The following is a 15,887-nucleotide window of genomic DNA, read 5'->3' as shown; positions in this document are numbered from 1 at the left end:
ATTCCGTTGGATGATCATCAAACTGAAGGCTTCTCGGATGGATCAGACTCTGAGCCTGAAGTCAACAACCTACCTCCAGTAGGTCAAGCCCCGAACAACAACCCTCGACCAGCTTTTCCAGGTCCCACTCTCTTGTGGGTAGATAACTTGAATCGTTGGAGTGACGAACAGGGTCAACCCATACCATACATTGGGGACCGAAGCTTTTACAACGTCAACGAAGGTGGTTCTACTGACCGAGCTCTGCCCGTCATAATCCGCATAATAGCTCGTAACGTTGAGCAAGGTCGAGTAGCCATCGACCGGGTTGTAGAGATTGATGCCAAATCTGGTGTCAACATAGTCCGCATTCGCCGTCTCGAAGAAGACATGGAATGGACCCGGAGAACCAATGAAACCCCACAACAACATCTAGTTGCCTCTCAAGCAGAAGTCATGGAACTCCGAGCTCGTCAAAGGGCTCATGAACGACACCTTCAAGAGGTGGTCCGACAAATAAGAAACCTCAGGATTCTCCCGAGGAATACTCATCGCCGTTAGATGATGTCTAGTACATCATTATCTTTTGGGTTAAGGATTAGCCTTTAACATCTGTGCTCTAAGTAGCATTTATCTGTAAAATATTCCTAACTTTCAGTACTCTAATTAGGAATCTAAAAACTATCAAACTTTCCTTATGGTATGATGTAAGACCTACTATTAGGTCAATTTTTATTGAACTCATTACATCAGTAATACCAGTATTTTTGACTACTACCTAGTCTGCGGGAAGAATCTTTACATTTGGGTTTTCCTACGCATCTTACTTGTTATGTTCTCAAACACTCATTCAATTGTTGGGCTATGGTTAGTTAGTCCATGTGTTATTCTCACCTTACTTACAAATTGATTCTTACCACTTTTCTCATCTTTATAAACTTATAGCTGAAAGATGCCTCCTCGCAAATCTCCCCGGAATAACCCTACACCTACACCACCTCCTCCACCTCCGGTCATCGATACAACAGCCCTAAATGCTGCCGTAGCTGCAGCAGTGGCAACCGCCATGGCACAGTATCACTCTACTGATTCCAGCAGAGGTGGAACCCCTGTAAACTCTATTCCGGTGGAAACTCCTGTGCGCTCGAGAGAGTGCTCTTACAAGGATTTCACCAACTGCAAGCCGAAGTCCTTTCATGGGACCGGTGGAATCATTGCTCTCTCAGAATGGATCGAGAAGACTGAATCAGTCTTCGAAATTTGTTCATGCCCTGCTGCGAGCAAAGTCAAATATGCCGCATGCACCTTTGAAGGAAAGGCACTGATGTTGTGGAACGGCCACATTAAATCTCTAAATCTCGTCGTGGCCAACGACATAGGCTAGGAAACGATGAAAGACCTCATGATTGAGGAATACTGCCCAAGGGGCGAGATCCAGAAACTAGAGCAGGAGCTTTGGAGCCTGACCATGAAGGGCACCAACATTGTTGCTTACACTACCCCATTTAGCGAACTGGTGGCCCTCTGCACTAATATGGTTCCCACTGAAGGTAAGAAGATTGAAAGGTACATATGGGGGCTAGTGCCTCCGTATCAGGGGAATTTCCTATCATCAAACCCCGCTACCTTCAATAGTGCCAAGCGATTGGCACAACGACTCATTGACCATAGAGTCAAAACCCCTGCAACCACAACAACCCTAGCCATCTCGGAACCCTCCAACCCCGCTGACACCAAGCGGAAGTTTTGGGATGACAAGAAGAAGCAGCGAGCTGCCAAAAGGTAGCAAATTGTGGCAGTGCATGCCGCGGTAACCCCTGCTGCTGCTACTGCTCCGATGAAGCAGTATGCTGGAAGTTTGCTAAAGTGCAACAAATGGTACTTCCACCACAACGCCCCCTATCGTGAAATGCAGTGCTCTAACTGCAACAGGAAAGGACACACCGTCCGTTTTTGTAAGTTCCCGGTGCGAGCCCAACTTGCTATGGATGTGGCGAAACAGGCCACTATAAGAGGGACTGCCCCAAAGCGAGAAATGCTGGAGGAGCTGGGAGGGTACTAACTATAGGCCACGGGGAAGCAGTTGCTGACCCGACAGTGGTGACTGGTATGTTCCTCCTCGATAACTCCTATGCATGCATTCTGTTCGATAGTGGAGCGGAGCGAAGCTTCGTGAACCATAAATTTGCTCGCATGCTTAAACAACAACCACACGCACTTAAAGAACAATTTACAGTAGAAATGGCTAATGGAAAAACAGAAAACACCAGTAGCATATACTTAGGATGTACCCTAACTCTAGATAACCATTCATTCCCAATCAACCTCATGCCGGTCTCAATAAAAAGCTTCGACGTTATCATTGGAATGGATTGGTTGAACCTTCATCGCGCCGACAATCATGTGCTTTGAGAAAGCAGTCCGTTTAAACCTGCCGTCTAACGAAACTCTTATTTTCTACGGTGACAAACCTGGTGCGAGTCTTCGCATTATATCAAGTATTCAAGCACATAAATATTTTCACAAAGAATACCACGCATTCCTTGCTCACGTCGTCGACACGAGCCTCGAAACGAAAGAACTAAAGAACATTCCGGTAGTGAGCGACTTCCCCGACATTTTCCCAGAAAAACTACCTGGATTACCTCCGCAACGACATGTGGAGTTCAGAATCGACTTGGTCCCAGGAGCTACCCCAGTAACCAAGTCGCCTTACCGCTTAGCACCAGCAAAGATGCATGAATTATCTGGTCAACTTAACGAACTGCACAGCAAGGGCTTCATAAGACCAAGCTTCTCACGTTGGGGAGCACCGTTCTTGTTCGTTAAGAAGAAAGACGGATCATTCCGTATGTGTATCGACTACAGAGAACTCAACAAACTCACGGTCAAAAATCGTTACCCTTTGCCTCGCATAGACGATCTATTTGACCAACTGTAAGGGGCGAACTATTTTTCCAAAATTGATCTAAGATCTGGATATCACCAGTTACGGGTGCTAGAGGAGGATGTTCCAAAGACAGCCTTCCGAATTCGTTATGGTCACTACGAGTTCGTGGTGATGCCATTCAGATTGACCAATGCACTCGCGGTTTTCATGGACCTAATGAGCAGAGTATGCCGACCTTACTTGGATCAGTTCGTCTTCGTTTTCATTGACGACATCCTGATCTACTCCCGAAGTAAGGAAGAGCATGGTGATCACCTACGACAAGTTTTAGGAACTTTACGAACGGAGAAACTCTATGCGAAGTTCTCGAAATGTGAATTTTGGATCCGAAGAGTCGATTATTAGGACACGTGGTAAGCGAAGAGGGAATCCACGTGGACCCATCCAAAATTAAAGCCATTGAGAACTGGTCAGCATCGAAGACGCCTATAGAAATTCATCAATTTCTAGGTCTTGCTGGCTACTACCGCAGATTTATTCAGAACTTCTCCCGAATAGCGAAACCTGTTAAAACCCTAACCTAGAAAGGCGTGGCCTTTGACTGGGAAGAGAAACAAGAGAGAGCGTTCCAAACGCTCAAGCGAGCCTTGTGCACTGCGCCAATACTATCTCTCCCTGAAGGGATAGAAGACTTCGTAGTCTATTGCGATGCATCGAACCAAGGGCTCGGGTGTGTTCTGATGCAGCAAAGTAAGGTCATCACCTACGCCTCCAGACAGTTGAAGACACACGAAGTTAACTACACGACCCACGATCTTGAACTGGGAGCAGTGGTGTTTGCTCTGAAGATCTGGAGACATTACTTGTATGGAACGAAAAGCACTATCTTTACCGACCACAAGAGTTTACAACACATATTCGATCAGAAGGAGCTCAACATGAGACAGCGATGGTGGGTCGAGCTACTCAGTGATTACGAATGCGATATTCGTTATCATCCGGGTAAAGCCAACGTAGTAGCAGACGCCCTAAGTCGGAAAGAATATTCTGGTCGCAGGGTCAAGTCATTGTCGATAACCATCCATTCACATTTGTCTAAACAAATTCAGGCGGCCCAACATGAAGCCATGAAACCTGAAAATGTGACGAGTGAATCCCTCAGAGGAATGGACAAGAATTTAGAAGCCAAGGGTGACGGAGCCTTATATTTCATGGACCGGATCTGGACACTGAAACATGGTGGTTTCCGAGACTTGGTCATGACCGAGGCGCACAACACTCGGTATTCCGTCCACCCAGGTTCAGATAAGATGTATCTGGATCTTAAAAAGCTATACTGGTGGCCTAATATGAAAGCATAGATTGCTACCTTCGTAAGTAAATGCCTTACTTGCGCAAAGGTTAAGGTCAAGTACCAGAAGCCCTCCGGTTTACTGCAAGAACCAGAGTTTCCAGAATGGAAGTGGGAGCGGATCACTATGGATTTCATAACCAAGTTGCCCAAGACAACGGGTGGACTTGATACCATATGGTTCATCGTCGATACATTGACCAAGTCTGCACACTTCCTGCCTATCAAAGAAACCGACAAGATGGAGAGACTTACGAGAACATACATTAGGGAAATCGTACGGCTACATGGTGTACCTATATCCATTATCTCCGATAGAGATAGTAGGTTCACCTCAAGATTCTGGCAATCACTACAACATTCCCTGGGAACAAGATTAGACATGAGCACAGCCTACCATCCACAGACTGACGGACAGAGTGAGAGGACAATCTAGACTTTAGAGGATATGTTGCGTGCTTGTGTAATTGACTTTGGAAAAGCGTGGGATACTCATTTACCCCTCGTCAAATTTTCCTACAACAACAGTTATCACATAAGCATAAAGGTAGCACCATTTTAAGCCCTCTACGGCCGAAAGTGCAGATCCCCTCTGTGCTGGGCTGAGGTGGGTGATTCGCAATTGGCACGGGGGAAAGCTTCCGACAGTACTCTCACCGGTCCGAAAATCATTCGGGAAACAACAGAGAAGATCGTTCAGATCCGTGAACGATTGAAAGCCTCTAGAGACCGATAGAAGAGCTACGCTGATAAACGAAGAAAACCTTTGGAATTTCAGGTGGGAGACCGAGTCCTTCTCAAAGTCTCACCCTGGAAGGGCTTGATACGCTTCGGTAAGTGTGGGAAGCTTAATCCTAGGTACATAGGGCCTTTCGAGATTCTTGCAAGAGTCGGCCCCGTAGCTTACAAACTCGATCTACCCGACACACTTCGTAACGTACATTCTACATTCCACGTATCTAACTTGAAAAAGTGTCTGTCCGACGGGACTCTCGTAATCCCACTCGACGAGATCGAGATCAACGAGAGCCTCAACTTCGTGGAAGAACCTGTAGAGATCATGGACCGTGAGGTCAAGCAGACGAAACAAAGCCGTATCCCTATCGTGAAGGTTCGCTGGAACGCCAAGCGAGGACCAGAATTCACTTGGGAACGCGAGGATCAGATGAAACTGAAATATCCTCATCTTTTCGCTTAGTTATTTGTAACTCCTTATTTGCTTAAATTCTAATTTCAGGACGAAATTCCTTCTAACGGGGGGATGATGTAACAACCCAAAATTTCCATTTGTACGAACAATATCTATTCAATATAAGCTAGTCCAGTTTCAGTGATTTTCAGACTTTTCCGAACAAGTTTGTGTACATTAGGGTTTACATTTAAGGAGATATTAGTTGAGTGGATGCTCCTGGATTTGTGAAACTTGAACATTCCAAGTTACATAATGTTATAGTGCAACTTCCGGAATAAAAATATTTTCTGTCAAAATATTTCAGGACTATAAATTGATTTCTGAATTTAATTAATTCATTATTCACAATTCCAACTAGAGAAAAGTCATTTTCTCTCTGACGGATCTTCGGGTTTTCATCGTGGATTGTGAGTCTACTTTCCTAAATGTGTTTTAATACTTGTTATATGCTTTATAACATTGTTTACATGTCTAAAATACAAAATCTGGGAGCTGACGGCCCAAGAACGTTCTTGGGGTGTAAACTCCAAAACGAAGCCTAAAGGCTATCTAGTCCCGTTTCCTTGTTAAGTAGCTAATTAAGGACATTGTGTATAAACATTTGAGGCTAGAAATCATTCAAGAACACCAACCTTTTGGAGTTTACGGCCCAAGAGTTCCTTGGACCGTAAACACCATTTTCAAGGGCCAAAGTGATCCCTAAATTACCCCTAAGGCTTAAGGCATTTACCCTCTAATGCTTGTAGCTAATTTGGACACCAAAACACTTCAAGATCATCTACTTTTAGGAGTTTACGGCCAAGGATATGCTCTTGGGCCGTAAACCCCTTTTTCAAGGGCTAAGAGTGCCCTAAACACCCCTAAGGCCTTAAGAGAATAAACACCCCTAAGCCAAGGAACATCTCTTGGGCCGTAAACTCCAAGTAAAGGCGCAAATGTGTGCCTAATGTCACCTTTAGCCTAAATCAAAAACATAGAAGCTATCCTACATGTGCAAGTGACTCAAAAGAATTAAAACCAACACCCCATAGGAGTTTACGGCCGTAAACTCTAGGGGATATGGTCCTTTGGCCGTAAACTCCCCAAAGGAGCATTCTAAGGCCTTAAATTACTTCAAGGATTATTCCAACAAAGCTAGGCTTATTCTAGGATCAATATAGCACTTCTAAACACCCAAAACCACCAAGTGTGGAGTTCACGGCCGTAAACTCAAGGAGTTTATGACCGTAAACTCCAAGGGTGGGGTTTGTTGGGTGGTGAACTCTTATACAAGGCCTTTGGAAGCTTGAAACCCTTTTGCCTTGTCCCATATCAACTTAGATACAACCATTAGGACCTAATTAGTTATATATATGCTCATTATATGATAACTAGGCTCGTGTGTGTGAACAAGTCTCCGTTTGCCACCTACCACGGTACCCGATACATCAATCCAATCTACTCACCACAAGTGAGTTCATACCCCTTTAATCAACCTTTGAAATGCTTTTAAATGTTTTAAATACTTTATGGGGGGGGGGGGATACAAGTTAAATACTTATAGTTACTGCATCAATCACATGTGATTGCATTAATCACATGTGATTAATAACTAGAAAACCAATGATTTATTCATTGTTCAAACTGTTTATCAAATTTTTTCACTTCAAATCGTTTTACAAACACTTTTGCTTACCAAATGCTTTTATTAAACTTTGTTTTACTTCTACTAAATTGCATGCCCATATATGTATAGATATATAAGTAATGTTTAAAGGACTTGGGAAGGCTATCCGCCATATTTCCTTTTCCTCGATTTGGATGTGGTCTGGTGGGATTTCGGGTGACCATCCGAGGGTCGTTTCAATATTACTTATATATCATATATATACATGTATAGACATAAAAGTACTTCCATATTTATACTTATCAGTACATCAATAACTACTTACCATCGGGGTAACACAGAACATATACAACAATACTAGAAACAGAACATATACAACTATAATAGAAATAGAACATATACAACTATACTAGAAACAGTACATATACAACTATATTAGAAACATAACATATACAACTATACTAGAAACAGGACATATACAACTATACTAGAACGAGAAACATTACATATACATGAACACGTTAACAATTGTGATCCACTGTGTCGGAGCATGCCTTAAATGTCATGGCCCGAGTTGTAGCCAGAATTCTTTTGGAGGGAGAGCGTGAGTTTGCGTATAGATCTATACTGGATTGACTATCCTACACCTTGCTGCTAGCTACAGCCGGACCTGCAGGTCTGCGGGTGCCAAACATCATTCCGTTATTACGACCATTCATTATGTCGTTGTTACCAGTCGATAGCATGGTGCAATTTATCACATGATACCTTAATATAAATCCGGTTTAAGGTAGTTAGTACAACAGTAGTTCCAATAATACAAAACTACAGTACTACAATGATTTACCCATTACATATTTTAGTGATAACCTCACTTAAACATTAATGTACAAACTATATTTTGTTAAATGATAGTTACACTTGGTAAATTACACACTTTTACAACAAACGAGCATACAAAACAGTTAAGCCTTGGTAGAAGGCTACTTTACTAGAAAATATAGGTTTTTCTGAGAGATTCAAACTTTTACAAACACTTACAAATCTTTACATACATTTTACAAACTTATACTTGATACTTGTTCAAATATTTTGGATGACAAATACCGACACTAAAATACTAATGAACTCACCAGCTTAATGCTGATAAACTCTTTCAAAATAACTTGTATTCTCAGGTCATCAGTAGACAGGTACCGAGGCCAGCTTTTGAGAAGATGGAGCGCATCCAAGTCTCATCTTATTATTTTGATATACATTATTTTTGGTGTCTATACTGTACAGAACACACTTGTATTAAGATTATATATTTAATGCAATGGATGATGTTGTTTGCTTATTTACATTTACTGTGTTGTGATACTTTACATGACATCCTCCGCCCCAGAACGTTTCCGCCGTTGTTGGTTTTGGGGTGTGACAGATTGGTATCAGAGCATTGTTTATAGTGAATCAAGTATATCAACCCATAAAAGATATACTAAACTATAAACCCATTTGGGATTAAACCACTCTGGCCAAGAGTCTATACTTTAAATATTAAAATATTTAGTTAAGTATACTAGTCTGCATTCATACTAAAATCAGTGTCACAATGACAAGAACAAAAGTATTATGATTGCTAAATATCACAGGTAAGCTCGGGGATGTATGGTCAGTCCTGGGAATCGCATAGCCTGATCAACTATGCTGGTCCGAGGAGTGATTAGCATATGCCTTAGAATGGTTGTGATGTGTTAACAAGTCTAAAAACTTACCAACAATACCACAAGAGGATCAGTAGAAACTTAACTTAAAATACTATAGGTGTTTTTTGTACTACTAACTACATATATACTATATCTTTATACCTCTCTTCTCACGTAGATTTAAATGGCTGGATTCCATCATGGTGACCCGTACTTTCCAAATGAAGGAAACGCAGGATGGCTCGAAGCAGAGTCTGATGATGAACACCAAATTCCGTTGGATGATCATCAAGTTGAAGGCTTCCCGGATGGATCAGACTCTGAGCCCGAAGTCAACAAGCTACCTCCAGTAGGTCATGCCCTGAACAACAACCCTCGACCAGCTTTTCCAGGTCCCACTCCTTTGTGGGTAGATAACTTGAATCGCTGGACTGACAAACAGGGTCAACCCATACCATACATTAGGGACCGAAGCTTTTACAACGTCAACGAAGGTGGTTCTACTGACCGAGCTCTGCCCATCATAATCCGCAGAATAGCTCGTAACGTTGAGCAAGGTCGAGCAGCCATCGACCGGGTCGTGGAGATTGATGCCAACTCTGGTGTCAACACAGTCCGCATTCGCCGTCTCGAAGAAGACGTGGAACGGACTTGGAGAACCAATGAAACCCTACAACAACATCTAGTTGCCTCTCAAGCAGAAGTCATGGAACTCCGAGCTCGTCAAAGGGCTCATGAACGACACCTTCATGAGGTGGTCCGACAAATGAGAAACCTCAGGATTCTCCCAAGGAATACTCATCGGTGTTAGATGATGTCTAGTACATCATTATCTTTTGGGTTAAGGATTAGCCTTTAACATCTGTGCTCTAAGTAGCACTTATCTGTAAAATATTCCTAACTTTCAGTACTCTAATTAGGAATCTAAAAACTGTCAAACTTTCCTTATGGTATGATGTAAGACCTACTATTAGGTCAATTTTCATTGAACTCATTACATCAGTAATACCAGTATTTTTGACAACTACCTACTCTGTGGGAAGAATCTTTACATTGGGTTTTCCTACACATCTTACTTGTTATGTTCTCCAACACTCATTCAATTGTTGGGCTATGGTTAGTTAGTCCATGTGTCATTCTCACCTTACTTACAAATTGATTCTTACCACTTTTCTCATCTTTATAAACTTATAGCTGAAAGATGCCTCCTCGCAAATCTCTCCGGAATAACCCTACACCTACACCACCTCCTCCACCTCCGGTCATCGATACAGCAGCCCTAAATGCTGCCGTAGCTGCAACAGTGGCAACTGCCATGGCACAGTATCACTCTACTGATGCCTGCAGAGGTGGAACCCCTGCAAACTCTATTCCGGTGGAAACTCCTGTGCGCTCGAGAGAGCGCTCTTACAAGGATTTCACCAACAGCAAGCCGAAGTCCTTTCATGGGACCGGCGGAGTCATTGCTCTCTCGCAATTGTTCGAGAAGACTAAATCAGTCTTCAAAATTTGTTCATGCCCTACAGCGAGCAAAGTCAAATATGCCGCATGCACCTTTGAAGGAAAGGCACTGACGTGGTGGAACGGCCACGTTAAATCTCTAACTCTCGTCGTGGCCAACGACATAGGCTGGGAAACGATGAAAGACCTCATGATTGAGGAATACTGCCCGAGGGGCGAGATCCAGAAACTAGAGCAGGAGCTTTGGAGCCTGACCATGAAGGGCGCCAACATTGTTGCTTACACTGCCCGATTTAGCGAACTGGTGGCCCTCTGCCCTAATATGGTTCCCACTGAAGGTAAGAAGATTGAAAGGTACATATGGGGGCTAGTGCCTCCGTATCAGGGGAATTTCCTATCATCAAACCCAGCTACCTTCAATAGTGCCAAGCGATTGGCACAACCACTCATTGACCATGGAGTCAAAACCCTTGCAACCACAACAACCCTTGCCATCTCGGAACCCTCCAAACCCGCTGACACCAAGCGGAAGTTCTGGGATGACAAGAAGAAGCAGCGAGCTGCCAAAAGGCAGAAAATTGTGGCAGTGCATGCCGCGGTAACCCCTGCTGCTGCTACTGCTCCGATGAAGCAGTATGCTGGAAGTTTGCTAAAGTGCAACAAATGCTACTTCCACCACAACGGCCCCTACCGTGAAATGCAGTGCTCTAACTGCAACAGGAAAGGACACACCGTCCGTTTTTGTAAGTTCCCGGCACAACCAATCACACAAGTCCGTGGCTCCGGCGCGAGCCCAACTTGCTATGGATGTGGCGAAACAGGCCACTATAAGAGGGACTGCCCCAAAGCGAGAAATGCTGGAGGAGCTGGGAGGGTACTAACTATAGGCCACGGGGAAGCAGTTGTTGACCCGACAGTGGTGACTGGTATGTTCCTCCTCGATAACTCCTATGCATGCATTCTGTTCGATAGTGGAGCGGAGCGAAGCTTCGTGAACCATAAATTTGCTCGCATGCTTAAACAACAACCACACGCACTTAAAGAACAATTTACAGTAGAAATGGCTAATGGAAAAACAGAAAACACCAGTAGCATATACTTAGGATGTACCCTAACTCTAGATAACCATTCATTCCCAATCGACCTCATGTCGGTCTCAATAAAAAGCTTCGACGTTATCATTGGCATGGATTGGTTGAGCCTTCATCGCGCCGACAATCATGTGCTTCGAGAAAGCAGTCCGTTTAAACCTGCCGTCTAACGAAACTCTTATCGTCTACGGTGACAAACCTGGTGCGAGTCTTCGCATTATATCAAGTATTCAAGCACATAAATATTTGCACAAAGAATACCACGCATTCCTTGCTCACATCGTTGACACGAGCCTCAAAACGAAAGAACTAAAGAACATTCCAGTAGTGAGCGACTTCCCTGACATTTTCCCAGAAAAACTACCTGGATTACCTCCGCAACGACAGGTCGAGTTCAGAATCGACTTAGTCCCAGGAGCTACCCCAGTAGCTAAATCGCCTTACCGCTTAGCACCAGCAGAGATGCAGGAATTATCTGGTCAACTTAACGAACTGCTCAGCAAGGGCATCATAAGACCAAGCTTCTCACGTTGGGGAGCACCGGTCTTGTTCGTTAGGAAGAAAGACGGATCATTCCGTATGTGCATCGACTACAGAGAACTCAACAAACTGACGGTCAAAAATCGTTACCCTTTGCCTCGCATAGACGATCTATTTGACCAACTGTAAGGGGCGAACTATTTTTCCAAAATTGATCTAAGATCCGGATATCACCAATTACAGGTGCTAGAGGAGGATGTTCCAAAGACAGCCTTCCGAACTCGTTATGGACACTACGAGTTCGTGGTGATGCCATTCAGATTGACCAATGCACCCGCGGTTTTCATGGACCTGATGAACAGAGTATGCCGACCTTACTTGGATCAGTTCGTCTTCGTTTTCATTGACGACATCCTGATCTACTCCCGAAGTAAGGAACAGCATGGTGATCACCTACGACAAGTTTTAGGAACTTTACGAACGGAGAAACTCTATGCGAAGTTCTCGAAATGTGAATTTTGGATCCGAAGAGTCGAATTCTTAGGACACGTGGTAAGCGAAGAGGGAATCCACGTGGACCCATCCAAAATTAAAGCCATTGAGAACTTGTCAGCATCGAAGACGCCTATAGAAATTCGTCAATTTCTAGGTCTTGCTGGCTACTACCGCAGATTTATTCTGAACTTCTCCCGAATAGCGAAACCTCTTACAACCCTAACCCAGAAAGGCGTGGCCTTTGATTGGGAAGAGAAACAAGAGAGAGCGTTCCAAACACTCAAGCGAGCCTTGTGCACCGCGCCAATACTATCTCTCCCTGAAGGGATAGAAGACTTCGTAGTCTATTGTGATGCATCGAACCAAGGGCTCGGGTGTGTTCTGATGCAGCAAAGTAAGATCATCACCTACGCCTCCAGACAGTTGAAGACACACGAAGTTAACTACACGACCCACAATTTTGAACTGGGAGCAGTGGTGTTTGCTCTGAAGATCTGGAGACATTACTTGTATGGAACGAAAAGCACTATCTTTACCGACCACAAGAGTTTACAACACATATTCGATCAGAAGGAGCTCAACATGAGACAATGACGGTGGGTCGAGCTACTCAGTGATTACGAATGCGATATTCGTTATCATCCGGGTAAAGCCAACGTAGTAGCAGACGCCCTAAGTCGGAAGGAATATTCTGGTCACAGGGTCAAGTCATTGTCGATAACCATCCATTCACACTTGTCTAAACAAATTCAGGTGGCCCAACTTGAAGCCATGAAACCTGAAAATGTGACGAGTGAATCCCTCAGAGGAATGGACAAGAATTTAGAAGCGAAGGGTGACAGAGCCTTATATTTCATGGACCGGATCTGGACACCGAAACACGTTGGTTTCCGAGACTTGGCCATAACCGAGGCGCACAACACTCGGTATTCCGTCCACCCAGGTTCAGATAAGATGTATCTGGATCTTAAAAAGCTATACTTGTCGCCTAATATGAAAGCATGGATTGCTACCTTCGTAAGTAAATGCCTTACTTGCGCAAAGGTTAAGGTCGAGTACCAGTAGCCCTCCGGTTTACTGCAACAACCAGAGATTCCAGAATGGAAGTGGGAGCGGATCACTATGGATTTCATAACCAAGTTACCCAAGACAACGGGTGGACTTGATACCATATGGGTCATCGTTGATAGATTGACCAAGTCTGCACACTACCTGCCTATCAAAGATACCGACAAGATGGAGAAACTTACGAGAACATACATTAGGGAAATCATACGGCAGCATGGTGTACCTATATCCATTATCTCCAATAGAGATAGTAGGTTCACCTCAAGATTCTGGCAATCACTACAAGATTCCCTGGGAACAAGATTAGACATGAGCACAGCCTACCATCCACAGACTGACGGACAGAGGGAGAGGACAATCCAGACTTTAGAGGATATGTTGCGTGCTTGTGTAATTGACTTTGGAAAAGCGTGGGATACTCATTTACCCCTCGTCGAATTTTCCTACAACAAGAGTTATCACACGAGCATAAAGGCAGCACCATTTGAAGCCCTCTACGGCTGAAAGTGCAGATCCCCTCTATGCTGGGCTGAGGTGGGTGATACGCAATTGGCTCGGGGGAAAGCTTCTGAAAGTACTCTCAACGGTCCGAAAATCATTCGGGAAACGACAGAGAAGATCGTTCAGATCCGTGAACGATTGTAAGCCTCTAGACACCGATAGAAGAGCTACGCTGATAAACGAAGAAAACCTTGGGAATTTCAGGTGGGAGACCGAGTCCTTCTCAAAGTCTCACCCTGGAAGGGCTTGATACGCTTCGGTAAGCGTGGGAAGCTTAATCCTAGGTACATAGGGCCTTTCGAGATTCTTGCAAGAGTCGGCCCCGTAGCTTACAAACTCGATCTACCCGACACACTTTGTAACATACATTCTACATTCCACGTATCTAACTTGAAAAAGTGTTTGCCAACGAGACTCTCATAATCCCACTCGACGAGATCGAGATCAACGAGAGCCTCAACTTCGTGGAAGAACCTGTAGAGATCATGGACCGTGAGGTCAAGCAGACGAAACAAAGCCGTATCCCTATCGTGAAGGTTCGCTGGAAAGCCAAGCGAGGACCAGAATTCACTTGGGAACGCGAGGATCAGATGAAACTGAAATACCCTCATCTTTTCGCTTAGTTATTTGTAACTTCTTTTGTGTATATTAGGGTTTACGTTTAAGGAGATATCAGGAGAGTGGATGCTCCTGGATTTGTGAAACTTGAACATTCCAAGTTACATAATGTTATAGTCCAACTTCCAGAATAAAAATATTTTCTGTCAAAATATTTCAGGACTATAAATAGATTTCTGAATTTAATTAATTCATTATTCACAATTCCAACTAGAGAAAAGTCATTTTCTCTCTGACGGATCTTCGGGTTTTCATCCTGGATTGTGAGTCTACTTTCCTAAATGTGTTTGAATACTTGTTATATGCTTTATAACATTGTTTACATGTCTAAAATACAAGATCCGGGAGCTTACAGCCCAAGAACGTTCTTGGGGTGTAAACTCCAAAACGAAGCCTAAAGGCTATCCAGTCCCGTTTCCTTGTTAGGTAGCTAATTAAGGACATTGTGTATAAAATTTGAGGATAGAAATCATTAAAGAACACCAATCTTTTGGAGTTTATGGCCCAAGAGATGCTTGGACCGTAAACAGCATTTTCAAGGGCCAAAGTGATCCCTAAATCACCCCTAAGGCTTAAGGCATTTACCCTCTAATGCTTGTAGCTAATTTGGACACCAAAACACTTCAAGATCATCTAGTTTTAGGAGTTTATGGCCAAGGATATGCTCTTGGGCCGTAAACCCCTTTTTCAAGGGCTAAGAGTGCCCTAAACACCCCTAAGGCCTTAAGACAATTAACCTTGGATACTTGTAACTTGAATGGGGAGAAAATGACATCAAAATCATCCCTTAAAGGGAGTTTACAGCCAAGGAACATCTCTTGGGCCGTAAACTCCTAGTAAAGGCACAAATGTGTGCCTAATGTCACCTTTAGCCTAAATCAAAAACATAGAAGCTATCCTACATGTGCAAGTGACTCAAAAGAATTAAAACCATCACCCCATAGGAGTTTACGGCCTTAAACTCTAGGGGATATGGTCCTTTGGCCGTAAACTCCCCAAAGGATCATTCTAAGGCCTTAAACTACTTCAAGGATTATTCCAACAAAGCTAGGCTTATTCTAGGATCAATATAGCACTTCAAAACACCCAAAACCACCAAGTGTGGAGTTCACGGCCGTAAACTGAAGGAGTTTATGACCGTAAACTCCAAGGCTGGGGGTTTTTGGGTGGTGAACTCTTATACAAGGCCTTTGGAAGCTTCAAACCCTTTTGCCTTGTCCCGTATCAACTTAGATACAACCATTAGGACCTATAACACTTATACAAAGTGTTTACATATTCCTAAGAGTCCCAACTTATTTCATTAAGTTATTAATTGGCTAATTAGTTATATATATGCTCATTATATGATAACTAGGCTCGTGCATGTGAACAAGTCTCCGTTTGCCACCTACCACGGTACCCGATACATCAATCCAATCTACTCACCACAAGTGAGTTCTTACCCCTTTAATAAACCTTTGAAAT

Source organism: Lactuca saligna, chromosome 3, assembly GCF_052625555.1.
Source record: "Lactuca saligna cultivar CGN05327 chromosome 3, ASM5262555v1, whole genome shotgun sequence".
Lineage (NCBI taxonomy): Eukaryota > Viridiplantae > Streptophyta > Magnoliopsida > Asterales > Asteraceae > Lactuca > Lactuca saligna.
Note: the sequence above shows the minus strand (reverse complement) of the source record.